At 41.4% G+C, this 14553-nt stretch overlaps 1 long non-coding RNA gene across 1 annotated transcript; it reads left to right on the top strand.

Annotated features, from left to right (window-relative positions):
* The first annotated feature begins 724 nt into the window (after nt 1-724).
* LOC140486859 (uncharacterized) lies at nt 725-6676 on the top strand. The gene is made up of 3 exons (XR_011962642.1): nt 725-813; nt 5480-5567; nt 5666-6676. It is a non-coding gene; the product is annotated as an uncharacterized lncRNA (long non-coding RNA).
* Nucleotides 6677-14553: the final 7877 nt, after the last annotated feature.

The raw sequence follows: 14553 nt of genomic DNA, 5'->3' as shown, positions 1-14553 counted from the left end.
AAAAGATACGGTTGTATTGGATGATTAATCTCCTTCAGCAGATACCAGAATTGTTCAGGATACAGTGTTTTGAACTCTAGGATTTATCAGAGTCATCAATAATCCTTGTCTCCTTCTCATATTATCCTAGGACAATAACAATTCTATATGAAAGATGCAAATTTCAGAAGTAAAGAAACAGTTAACCCAATATAAAGCTGATTAATTACCCTTCGTAAAGCTCAGACAGTGTGGAACTGTTTGACCGTGTGCAGTGGACTGTGGTGGATGCAATTGCGTTTTGGTTCAATTGCTGCTTTGTCCAGCTGCCTTTCATATTATACTTTGCAGACGGTCCTTTTATTTTATTTCAAGCTGTCAGAGTAGAATCCAGAGAGAATCTCCAGGATGATGTGTTACAGAAGCATCCAGCATCTTCTCCATGGTAACTGAGATCTATGGTAAATCCCACATGTGATTGCTTTGTAGCCATGGAGAACTCCTACAGATCCCCAGTGTGATAAAGCGTTGATACCGGAAGGAGGTTTTTATTATTAATGGTATTTTGGCATGACAGAACACCCCTGAGCTAAGGCATATAATAACTTATGTTAATATCAAATGCTATGCCCTGTTTTAATATTAATCCGTTAAGTCCTGTTTTGCCTTTTAAATCTCAGTTCACAGTGCAGCAACTTTGAAATGATATATTTAGAGATTGGGCTGTCGCTCTTTGCTGCCCCATGTGGACGGATGATGTGAGAGGTGCCGGTGTCGGACTGGGGTGGACAAGGTCAGAAGTCACATGACACCAGGTTACATCAGCTTCATCAGGTGAGCAGAACTCTGAAAGCTTATGATTTCAAATAAACCCGTGGACTGTAACCTGGTGATGTGTGACTTCTGACCGTGTGAATTGTTCAGGGATATGTCATTTGAAAGATCCTCAATACGGACAGAGGTCTCTGGGCAGAAATGTCCTGGCATCAGCGGAGTGCCTGATTCTAATGGAATGTGAATTTATGGAATTCTTTACTGAGGGCTGTTAAAGCTGGGCCATTAAGGCAGCAATAGGCAGATTTTAATCAAGAATGGGAATTAAAGGTTATGGGGAAAAGGCAGGAAAGTGGAGTCAAGGGTTATCAGATCAGCTGCAATCTCAGTGGACAGCAGAACAGTCTGAATGGGTTGAAAGACCTAATTCTGTTCCTATATCATATGGTCTTACAGTCTATGAATGAAACTACAGTTGAAGTTGATCATGCACCTTGTGTCTGCATAGTGGTTGAGTTTATAAGTTTATAAGCTTGCCTAAGGAGATTTGGTGAGTTGCTATGGTGCTTCTTGTAGTAAAAAAACTTCTACCGCAAAGGGTGATCAAGATTTGGAACTCTTTTCGAGTTGATGTTCCAAAAGAGTTCCAAATCTTGATCACCCTTTGTGGTAGAAGCTTTTTCTTCCTACCAGATACACCATAGCAACTCACCAAGGTTGAGAAAACATGATCTGGTTCACTAATGCTCTTTAGGGAAGGAAACTGCCACCATGGTCTGGCCTACATATGACTCCAGACTCTCAGCAATACTCTGGGCAATTAGGGATGTGTAATAAATACTGCCTGGTCTCATCCTGTGAATGAATGAATGAAGAACTGATTATTAATACAATGTCAGTTTATTTTTTCAGTGGTTTTAGGAGCATTTTGGATTGACCCCTGGCTCAAGTGGTTGACAGAAGATTAGTCAGAAGATTAATCTGCAGTCAGAAGATTAAGAGTTCAAGTGCAACCCCAGTCAGTGAAAATGAGTTGCTGTAATTTGGCATAGACTCCAGACCAGACAGGCCTGTACCTTTAAGAAGGTCACATGACATCATAACATGCAACTTTTTAGTAAAAAGATACGTGTCTCCCCTTCAGTGAGGTGCTCAGTGTAATGAAGGTAGTATTGTGTCTCCTGTCGTTCAGTTGTGTGTACTTATTGCATAACAATAACAGAAGGATCAGAATCGAGAATATGTGTTATGGACTAGACCAGATCCCTTCAGGATACTTTAAGAAGGTAGCTTAGACCCTACCTTTTTCTTATTTTAAAGGTAAATGTGAAGTGCCTGTTCCATATGTGAAGCAGCTGGCCAAATTACTCAATGCTAAGCAAAACACAATTTATTTAAACAGTATTGTTAAAATACAAACAAAGGAAAGAGGAATTTAGAATAACTTAACGATGGGAAAACTTAACTGACTAATAGATACAGTACCTCCTACTAATTAACTGTTCCAATATTCCATAAACACATCCCTTGGCAAAAAGGCAAATTCAGACACAAATTCTTACATACAGCTCTCAATGCAAGAAGGGAAAAAATCAAGAGAAAATTCAGAGAGGGAAGCGGCCAAGAGATATTCACTAAAGCTCCCAATTCTTTTGAGACCACAAACAGCTTCTGGCTTACTGAAAAAAAGCCAAACCCCAAATATTTGGATCTGTGAGAACTGGCCCCACCCATTCAGGCTGCTCCTATTGTTCCAACTTTTAAAAAAAGGCCCTGCACGGTGATTACTTAAATCGTCTTCAGTTGCCAGCTTGGCAACTTTGCTTTACAAATGCTGTTAAAAAAAACAGGAGAAAATAACTTTTTAAACTGACAGCATTGTCACATATGTAGTTAAGTCTTTGATATTATAGCTATTATATTAGAGGCAGCACAATGGCACAGTGGTTAGCACTGCTGCCTCACAGTGCCAGGGTCCCAGGTTCGATTCCAGCCTCAGGAAACTGTCTGTGTGAAGTTTGAACATTCTCCTCGTGTCTGCTTGGGTTTCCTCCCATAGCCAGGTGAATTGGCCATGTTAAATTGTCCACAGTGTTAGGTATGTTAGTCGGAGAGAAATGGGTCTGGGTGGGTTACTCTTCAGAGGCTCAGTATGGACTGGTTGGGCTGAAGTGCCTGTTTCCACACTGTAGGGAATCTATGTAAATAGTATTGATAATAAACTTCAAGATATCTACCTCAATAAGATCCACATTTCTGTGGCATGCTTTACTTAGATATATAGAAAACTACAAAACCACATCATAGTGGCAGCAAACTGGCACTAAAAGCTAGTCGTGTAAATTAACTAATGGCAGTAGGTGGATGTGAAAGACTGAACTGGCACCGTGCTGATTATGAATAGGTTTTTCTAACAGTTATCCATCAAGGTACCTGAGTTCAGGGCAGATGTTACAATTCCAACCATGCCTAAAGTGCTAGAACCAAAACTAAAGATAGTGAACCTGTGCTGAAACACCGAGTTCTTCTTCCCCCTCTTTCAGTTTTGTTTTTTCAGAAAAGCTCATTGAAAGATGTCAACATGACAGCTCTAATATAAGAAACTGATCCAATGGCAAAATGCAGTTTAAAACAATAGAAGTAGCATGTTACATAGGAAGAATTCTGACTTGTGCCCAGGCATTAGTCAATGCTGCTACTTGTTTTTTACACAAAATGGTGCATTGTAGAAAAAATGGCACGCATATCATCCTATGAATGTCACCTACAGACCTACATCATTTAAAGGGACAAAGACATTTAATAAAAGAGTAAAAGGAAGAGAAGGTAACACAAATAAAAATGACAGAAAATGCACTACAGTTCAATATGCAGATTAAAGATCATAATGTTAAACAAAAGAAAAAAGGAAGAGCAGATACCTCACTATGGATTGGCAATCCATGGACATTCCATCAGATAATCAGTTATATAAAGAAATAATTTATCTTTGTAGAACAGAAGCTGCTAATGACCAACAGTCAATTAGACTTCTTTTCACCTCGGGCACTGAAAGGTTAAGAAGAATAAAATACTCCAGTATTTCTGTGGATGTCTGCAAAAATCCAGACAAAACTTTTAGAAGATCAACTTAAAGGTTGAGTCAACTTTGGGATACACAGGCATTAATTTATGTCAAACCGGCACCTGTTAGATGAATTAATTGACCAAATCATAGGCAGGTATTGATGCACAAATGTGAAAGCTAATTTCACTGAAGCTAACTCAGTTATGGAAATGGTTATTGCCAGTAAATGTATCAAATCCTTCAGAAAAGCACTTTTGGAAAAGACAGAAATTCATCAAAAGTCTTAGTCTCCAAATAATGATTTGACATCCCAGTGGGGTACTTGGATGCAATGGGAATGCTGATAGCCCCCTCTTCATCACTATACTGGTCCTCCAGGTTGTAACTGTCAGCAAAGCTAACATTTTTAAATAAACAGAAATTGCTGGAAAAGCTCAGCAGGTCTGTCAGCATCTGTGGAGAGAAATGAGAGTTAACATTTCAGGTCCGGTGACCCTTCCTCAGAAACATTAACTCTGATTTCTCTCCACAGATGTTGCCAGACTTGCTGAGCTTTTCCAGCAGTTTCTGTCTCTGTTTCTGATTTACAGCATCCATAGCTCTTTCAGTTTTTACTGAACAATATTTTTAATCATTCATGAAAAAATGGATCTTACTGGCATTTTCCATTAGTGGGTGGCACGGTGGCACAGTGGTTAGCACTGCTGCCTCACAGCGCCAGAGACCCAGGTTCAATTCCCGCCTCAGGCAACTGACTGTGTGGTGTTTGCACGTTTTCCCTCGTGTCTGCGTGGGTTTCCTCCAGGTGCTCCGGTTTCCTCCCACAGTCCAAAGATGTGCAGGTCAGGTGAATTGGCCATGCTAAATTGTCCGTAGTGTTAGGCAAGGGGTAAATGTAGGTGTTTGGGTGGGTTGCGCTTCGGCGGGTCGGTGTGGACTTGTTGGGCCGAAGGGCCTGTTTCCACACTGTAATCTAATTTAATCTAATCTAAATAGCCTTGAGAATGTAATGGTAGGCCCATTTTCTTTAATGTAACTGAGTGGCTTGTTTGGTTATTTCAGAGGGCAGTTACTAATCAACTTACTAGAAGATTCAGTTGTGGGTGTATAGGATTGACCAAGAAATGGGTTTTTATGAGAACCCAGCACTTTCAAGGTCAATGTGACTAATACAAGCTTTTCATTCCAAATTCATTTAATTATCTCCTCCAGCTGCCCTAGTGGAGTCTTAACTAACATCTGGTTCACTCGTACAGGTTTGTGGATTAATTCTTCAGTAATCTGACCACTGTGGCAGTGTACCTCGTAACCTATCCATGTAGTGGGGCTTTGTTACCAAAGCAATCTGCTGGGTGTAGGTGAAATAACTCCACAGAGGCTGGTATCCCATCACCAAGTCGCCCTTTATTTGCACGCAGAGAGTCCTTGACGCTGATCCAGCTCCCTCAGAGCCAGCTCATAGAGTGAGCAGAACCCATAACACTCCTGTTAATATCTGTCAGCAGGAGCTCCCTGTTTGGATGTGGTTAACAGCCCCAATCAGGGAACTCATATTCTATGAGGTCCACCTGGCTGTCCCCTTACAAACACTGCTGTGAGAAGCAGTAAAATGACAAGGAAGAGAAGAAGCAAAGACTCTGATATACTCTCCATTCTCAGGTAACGGGACTCGTGAGACATGCTGTTGGGACAGAACAGAGATCACAGTCTACAGAAAACACCAAAGTAGAGGACTCACCGAATCGAAGTGAGTGACCTTACCTACTACCCATTGTCATTTCAGTGAAATGTAAATATTGATAATAAGATGCAAGATTAATTTTCTGTTGTTACCATCACTCCCAGCAGCCAAACCTGCTCCTACGTGTATCTTCCTGTTATGACAGCAGAGTGAAGCTCAGAAGAACATATTCCATGATGCTGGATTAACATGTCAGTGAGACCTCCTTCATTCAGTTCCATGTGGTCCACATACTGCTTCACATCAACCTTCATTTTCTTCCCTCTTAGGAGGGTTTGGCAGGCAGTTCAAGAGCCGAACGTCCTTCTGCCCTATTTATCCCAGTCGGGAACAGGCAGTGAAATACAGGAGAGACCCGGCAGCAAACCAGGGTACTGCTGGCTCAGAGAACACAGAGGTACCCACGCAGCCACTCCAGTTGTCTGGCCAATCAAAGAGACTATTACAACAGGATTGAAAGTTTCAGAATAGCAGCAGTACTGAGAGGGAGTGCTGGAGCTTCACGGGAGTCTGAATTAGGACAAAGTGCTGCGAGAACATCAATAGTGTGCCAATCTGCTGTGAAAATGTATATGGTACGACAATAGCATCAGCTTTTTTTATGTGGAATAAACCAGTGTATGATTTAAATACAAATGCAAGCCCAAATCAGAGAAACAATTAACCCATCACCTAAGTCCACAAACCAGGTAACATCATATTGAGAACTGACATCCTTGTTTATTCTTAGCCTTTACTGTCACTGGGTTTTCATCCCCATCTCTGCTCAAAGTATTGAGGACTGTTGTCAAACTGTCGCTCTATTGTTCTCGCTTATGTGTGGGAAGCCCTTCATTTTATAATCAGACTGCGTCGTGATGATTAGGAGAGAAAAAAACCTGCAGGCTTTTCAAACATGCTTGCAAATCTTCTGTGCCCATTATAGGTTTTATTTTTAAAATGATATAGAAGAATTAATTCAGATATTGTGGATTCTATGAAGAACCACAGCTATAGAAGTACTTTAATTTCAGACGAATGAGTTGTGTATCAGAGAGGATTTACAGCTGAGATTGATTGAGATATTTCACAATTCTTAAGAACCGCATGCCCTGGTAAAGTGGCTTCTGTAAAAAACATGCTGTTGTTAAGGATGCCTAATGCCTTGCATTTAAATATTTTTTAACCTGAAAGTGGGATGTGGGCATTGCTGGCTGGGTCTGTCCCCAGTTGCCCTTTGGGATGGTGATGGTAAGGTACCTCTTGAATTGCTGCAGACTGTTTGCTCTAGGTGGACCCTTATGCCCTTATGGGAGGGAATTCCAGGATTTTGACCCAACATCAGTGAAGGATTGGTAATATGCTTCCAAGTCAAGGTGGTGAGTGGCTTGGAGGGGAACTTGCAGGGAATGGTGTTCACATTTATTTGCTGCCCTTGTCTTTCTAGTTGGCAGTGAACATGAAAAGTGACTACCTCAGGATCTTCGGTGAATTTTTGCACTGCACTCTGTAGATAGACACTGCTACTGAGTGTTGGAGGCGGACTGACTGAATGTTTGTGGATGTGGTGCCAATCAAGTGGGCTGCTTTGTCTGGATGGTGTCAAGCTTCTTGAGTGTTGTTGGAACTGGACCCATCCAGGCAAGTGGGGAGTATTCCATCACATTCTTATCTCGTGTTTTGTAGATGGTGAACAGAGGAGGTAACCAACACGTTGCAGTACTTCTAGATTCTGACCTGGTGTTGTAGCCACAGCATTTATATGGTGAATCTGGTTGAGTTTCTGGTCAATGATAACCTCCAGTATGTTGACTGTGGGGGATTCAGTGATGGTAATGCATTTAATGTCAAGGGGCAGTGGATAGGGTGTCTGCTATTGGAAATGGTCATTGCCTGGCATTTGCGGGGCCAGAAAGTTGCTTGCCACTTGTCAGCCCAAGCCTGGATATTTTCCAGATCCTGTTGCATTTGAACATGGACTGCTTCAGTATGTGTGGAGTCGAAATGGTGCTGAATGTTGTGCAGTCATCAGCGAACATTCCCACTTCTGACCTTATTGTGGAGGGAAGGTTATTGATGAAGCAGTTGAAGATGATTGGGCCTAGGACACTAACCTGAGGAACTCCTGCAAGAGATGTCATGGAGCTGTGTGCAAACTGCATTCCCTACAGTTTACAAATGATTAATTGCCTGAAGTCATAAATGGAGCTATACAAATGCAAGTGTTTCTTTTTTAATGTTATGTTGCATAAGGATAGTCCCACTTCTTGTTAATAGGAAACTTCACTTAAATAGGGACAGTCTATAGAGTGGGTTAAAATATTTATCTGCATAGCCCTGAACAAAGGCGAACACCCTGTCAATAAAGCAGCACAATAGGAATTGCTGTAGTTACATGAGCCTACATCTCAACAAATGAGTTTTTTGACTCCCACCCATAGGATTTAGTATGGGCGTTATGAGGATACACATTAATTTGCAACATCAATCATCAAGCAAACACATTGATGAATGTTTAACTGGCATCGAACTGAGACACGCCGCTCTGAATACAAATCTTAACTTCCAAATTACTTTTGTCGCTTGCAACTGTTTTTCAATATTTTTATCATGCCTTGCAACGGCAAGATTTTTTTTTCAGGCTGAGTGCTGTCAAAGTGTTTTGACTGTGGCTTAAAACTTGCAGCCATTATAATTGGCAATTTGATCTGTGTATTCTGTCCAAATTGGCTTTGCTATTAATGAGAGGAATTTTGTGTTTGGCCATGCAAAATGGGCAAGAATAAATCTTCTGCCACTTCATGATCCACCTGAAAATATATTGGCAGCATAATCAATGGAGAGGAGAATGGGGCAAAATGTAAAGTGGCCAACAATTTGCTATTGCCAATTTCATTTTATTGTCTAAAGTCAACTTCACCTTTGATCTATTCCCACTCTAAAGCTCATGGCTATGTCACAGTTTGACAGCTGAAAGCAACTGAGGGTTGAACCTTACTCAGTGGTGACTACAGATTAGCCACTAACTTGATCTCTGCTTCTCTTCAGTATTTAGTGTCACTGCCCTAATTAACCCCCATACAAAGTCATTTCGCTGCTTGAAAGCACACTTAGAAAATGTAGGAGTCAGTGATCCTGAGCACTCAGTGCTTACAATGACTCTAAGTTTGTGACAGGTCAATTGGTCACTCCAGCTGAGTGGGGGTGAAGTCCGGATGAAGTTAAGTTTTGTAAAAAATAAATGAAAGCGCAGAGGAGAAGCCAAATGTCTCCAAATTCAAGCAAAGACATTGACGAGGCTTCGGCTGACTGCTCACAAACAACGACAAATGAGATGCATGTAATATGTTTTTTCAATGGATTTCAACAGCAAAATAAGAACAAGTGCTAGAAAGCAGTTAGAAATAGTAGCAACAGTAGTAATGCATTTACACTACTGTGCATGAGCAGGAACAGGTTTTATTAAGTGTAACTATATACAGAGGATGGTAAGAGACGACATCTTATTTGGAGCCCTCCAGAACCAGTCTCTACTTCCAGGTGACCTAATTTCACTATGCAATCATTCCTTTCTCACCCCTTCTGGCTATACTCAGATTGAAAGCGCCATTGACTCAATAATAATGCATAAAAGTATGTTAGGGCAGAGCGAGGTTGGATCGTTAGTGATACCCTTTCTCACAGAATGTTATGAGCTGGTAAAGCTCGTTGGCAGCTCAAACTGCAAATGGAGCTTCACTATTCCTTCAGACGCAAGCGAGCTCACGCCATTCCTAACTGAGGTGGGTATCACTTCATTCACGCAGTCAATACCTGGTTAAATCAACCTGGTCAGTGCATTAAGTACAGGAGTTGGGATGTCATACTGTGGCTGTACAGGACCTTGGTTAGGCCACTTTTGGAATACTTCAATTCTGGTCTCTCTCCTGAGGGAAAGATGTTGTGAAACTTGAAAGGGTTCAGAAAAGATTTAGAAGGATGTTGCCAGGGTTGTCGGGTTTGAGCTATAGGGAGGGGTTGATGAGGCTGAAATAGTCTTTCCAGATGAAGCAGCATTTCACCTGTTCCTTCTCCACTCTTGAGTACAGAGGAACCTCAATTATCCGAAGGACTCGGGCGAGCAGTATTTCCTTCGGTTAATTGAATTCTGGATAATCAAATGCCAAATAACTATGTTTAGCTGAGCTTCAGGACCTTACAATCTTGCTGGATAATCCGATATTCAGATAATTGAGATTTGCTGTATTGTGTTTACTGAAACCAACATGGCCTCCTCCACATTGGTGAAACCAAATGCAGACTGGGTGACTGCTTTGCAGGACCCCACCGTCCCATAGCCGGTCTGACTAACACAGCCCTCTACTGGCATGTCTACATATCTGTCCTTGACATCTACAATGCTCTAGTGAAACACAGCACAAACTGGAGGAACAACATCTCATCTTCACACCAAGCAGTTCATAACCTTCTGGGCTCAAAGTTGAGTTCAACACCCTCAAATTGTGAACCCATTCCTTCCCTTTCTTTTGGCTTTACTTGTTAGATTCTCTGTCACCATGTCCTCTCTCCCTTCCCCCCCACCCCAGAGGAACTGTCTGTTCTTTCCAGTCTGGAATGTAGACACACCATTGCTCTCTCATTCTCACATTCCAATGACTTAATCTGAACTAGCAACATTCCTTCTCCCCAGCACTCTAACCATCCCACCCCTCATATTGCATAAATGCTACCCACTGCACACTTCACTTCAGCTCTGATGAATCGTCAGCTAGACTCAAAGCATTAACTTGCTTTCTTTCATTGGATGATGCGTGACCAGCTGAGATCTCCAGCATTTTGTGTTTTCAGTTCCGATTCCAGCATCAGCAGTAATTTGGTCCTGAATAGGCTGGGATTATTTTCCCTGGAGCATTGGAGACTGAAGTTTATAAAATCATGAGGGGCATGGATAAGGTGAATAGCTAAGGTCTTTCCCAGGATAAGGGAGACCAAAACTAGAGGGCGTAGGTTTATGCATGGAATAAGCTGCCAGAGGAAGTGGTGGAGGCTGCTACAATTACAAAATGTAAAAGACATCTGGATGGGTATCTGAATAGGAAGGGTTTGGAGTGATATGGATTAAATGCTAGCAAGTGGGACTAGATTAATTTAGAAGAGCTGGTCAGCATGGTCGGGCTGAACTAAAAGGTCTGTTTCCTTCCTGTCTACCTTCCATGATTCCATGACCAAGCTGATTGCCTGGACTAGTCATGATTATCTAAGGGAACCAGCAATGAACTTTGCAGTTATTTTTTTCCCAAATTGATCGATTTTCATGGTTGTTTACCTCATTCAGGAGATTACATGGCTCTAGGGAGAGTGGGTGTTATCTTCAGAAAGTCAGGTGTCGAAGGACAGGAGCCAATCATTGACTCACTTTTATACGTGCTTATTTTCAGAGTTACACAGTACAAGTACCACTCTGTTCCTGTTTATAGGCACACTGGCGAATCTCCAGTTGATGTTCACCAACTCCACAGCATCAAATACAATTAGGACATGGTTACCAATAAGGGCTATAGATTGTGATGCAGATATTGGTGAGGGAGAGACTGACTAGATCAGAAAAGCATAAATGAAACAGGAGAATGCTGTGGATGTTGGGAATCTGAAATTACAAACAGAAATCACTAGCAACTCTCAGCTGGTTGAATAGAGAGAAACATAGAGTTAATGTTTCAGGTCTGTGACTGCTTGTGAAGTAAGGGTTGTTGTTAGGAAAAATTATTACTTACAAGTGTGGAGGAAAGGTTTCACATTGTAGTGATTACCTGAGGCAAGGTCCCTTTAAAGCAAGACAGTTCAATCTTTAAAATGGATGAGTTATTGAATTCATAGCCAGATGATGACTGTTTATTTTATGTCTCCTGGTTAATCTGCCAGTTTAGCTTTAAGAGATAACATCACTCATGATATTGTCACTGTATCAAACCTTATGCCCAGAGTATATCATGATCTCAGACTCCATCTTGCCTTGAATCCAAAGAAGCAGGATACTCTACTGGAAGCATGCTGCTCTGCTGTAACCTAACAACTTAATTTTAATCCCCAAATTTATATGCCTGAGGAATGTAATGTTTGTACATAATAGTTGGTTGTGGTAAATGTCTGTTAGATTCTTCAATAGTGTGTTATTTGTTTGGGTATATTTCTTTTGGCAGGGATTAACATGACTGACCTGTTTCCTGAAGCTAACATTTTCAGAGTTTGTAAAGTGTAACAAACAGCTGTTCAGTCAAGTTCTGAATCCTCTGATCTGTCCAAAGACTCGCTTTTTTTTAATACATTGGATTTCGATTTTGGGCTCGGTTTTAGACGGTGAGATACAATTTCTGAAATGTTGTTGCAATCTCTTGGAATGGACCTTTTAATTAAATGAGAATTAAAGATCAAATAGTAATCAGACAGAAAGAAAGCAATGATAGAATCCCTACAGTGCAGAAAAAGGTAATTTGGCCCATCAAATCTACAGTGACCCTCTGAAGAGCACTGCACCCAGACCAAGCCTACCCTATCCTATAATACCTTATCTCCCTTCGCTAACCCACTTGGCCTGCACATCCCTGAACACTATGGGGCAATTTAACATGGCCCATCCACCTAACCTGCACATCTTTGGACTGGGGGAGAAGATCAGAGCACCCGGAGGAAACACACGGTGACACAGGGATAACATACAAACTCCACACAGACAGTCAACCGAACGTGGAATCAAACCTGTGAGACAACAGTGATAACCACTGAGCCATTGTGGATATTGGATGAGGTTAACATTCCTCAATATTTTTTATGATAACTTTGTTTTATGTTGATAACTTGTCATTTAGCAACCAACATGACAGAGCTGCCATATTTCAAAAGATATTGTTATCGAAATATTTATGTGTATTTCAGCATTGGAATACAAAAGCTAATGGCTTGCAAAACTGAGTAGTTTGGGGTTGAGTGCAGTTTGCATTCAAGAGAACATCACTTATGTTATGTCAGTGGCTAAAACAGCTTGAGTTCACTGTGTTTCCCAAAACATTGCCCAAGAAAATTGACAGGACATAATAGCTTCTCCTTCCTTTAAGCTTAGAGTGTGCTGCAATTTGAAATCTCTTGTGTTGTTTATGGGATGTGTGCATTTCTGTTAAAGCTCACTGGAAATGAATGGAGGAAAAGCATTAAGATTGAATAGTCTGCCCTTTTGCACCTGTGTGTCAGCAGAGCTCAGTATTAAAACCCTCTCCATAAGCCTGAGACTAGACAAACTTAAAAAGTACAACTCACACCATTTGCTCTACAAACCATATGGGGTTTCAACTTATTGAGGAGTGTAAGGGTTTTAAGATAAGCTGTCAAAACATTGATAGCGAACAAAGTTACGTGTTGAACACTCTGCTAATTCACATGTTTGCAAATTTGTCAGTGTGCTATTTAAGAATTTGGCTTTGAAATTCATCTTCACAGGACCTATCTTTCAATACTAAATGATCTCCTAAGTTTCCAAGATGCTGGGCAAGAAACTCATGCACATGACAAGTTGGACATTAACTGATAAAGACTAAACATTTTGCATGATGTGGAGATTGGAGGGCTAGAGTGGACAAAGTCAGAAGTCACATGATGCCAGGTTATAGTCCAACAGGTTTATTCGAAATCACAAGCGAAGTGTCAGGCAAAGTGTCATCTGGTTCACCTGACGAAGGAGCAGCACTCTGAAAGCTTGTGAATTCAAAATAATCTTTGCATGTATTGCTAACACAGAAGGTAGGAGTTAGGCTCTTCAAATGCAGGATTGGATGCCTGTGAGAGATCTAGAGCACTCTCCACTGCAGCTGGGAGCGGGTACTGTACAGCAAAACCTGGACTACCTGAACTCCTTAAAGGGAGCACTGCTGGCTGCATCAACAGGGCCAAAGCTTGTTCCCTGGACTTGTCTTTCTAATCCCACTTTCAAATCACACTTTCAAGTTACTACCAACCAACGACACCACTCCCTGAACCCCACCCCCCCGAAAACATTGCTGCCCACTTCCTTCCCTCAGCCCCAAGCACCGATACAACTTGCCGAGCTTCCCAAACTTCCTCTTCCTGAACTGCCTGAGCACTACTCCCGCCCATGTCAGTCCGATGCAACATCACATTGAAGGAGTCACCAAGGGTGATGCAGTCTCCTGTCCGCAATTCATTGGGAGCCGAGTGGCATGCACCAGCCAATGGGTGTCTGCAGCACTCCATGTCAACAATACAGAATGCCAGCTTTGATATTCTGTGGACCTTTGGTCTCACCATGAAGCAAATAAAATTACCACACCCTCCCACCAAGAAAGTAGGGTGAGCTGAGATTCCAAGGCTGTCATTTATAATATGGGTCATTAGTCATGTTCTGTGCTCCACGCCATGAAGATACTTCCTGAAGGTAATTAACTTTCACATATAGGCATAAATGTTTTGGTTATCTGTATCTATATTCATATTGGAAAATCTCTAATGAGAAACTATTGCTTAATATTGTAGGGTAATTAAGAAATAACCGTTTATTATGAAATAGCTACCTGTTACTCTGGTAGCTATTTAGGGAGCTTAGTAACTATATCTCGCATCTGGTGTTTATTCCCTTAGTGCATAATAATTCTTTCATTAGTTGAGCTGAGAACATTTGCTTCTTTGTCTCAGGCATGTTCTTATCATAACTGTCTCAGATGGTTGCTGCTCAAGGCCCCCTTTAGTGGCTTTGGAGAAGGTTTGTTCAAAGGTAGCATTTTTTTCTTTCCTTAAAGGATGAGTCAGACTGTTAGTCTCATTCATCTACTTTCAGGCATCTTGTGTTTTACTGCTATTCTGGGCTATCCTTTTTTGTCAGCCATTTTGTGTGAGCAGACATGAGCCATTTTGTTATTAGCAGGGTACAGGTCACTCTTACATTAATGCTAACACACTCCTGAACAGAAGTCTCTGATACCAATTAGATATATCACTGCAGTGGAAC

Source organism: Chiloscyllium punctatum, chromosome 16 (genome assembly GCF_047496795.1).
Source record: "Chiloscyllium punctatum isolate Juve2018m chromosome 16, sChiPun1.3, whole genome shotgun sequence".
Lineage (NCBI taxonomy): Eukaryota > Metazoa > Chordata > Chondrichthyes > Orectolobiformes > Hemiscylliidae > Chiloscyllium > Chiloscyllium punctatum.
This window is presented reverse-complemented; position numbering and strand designations above follow the sequence as displayed.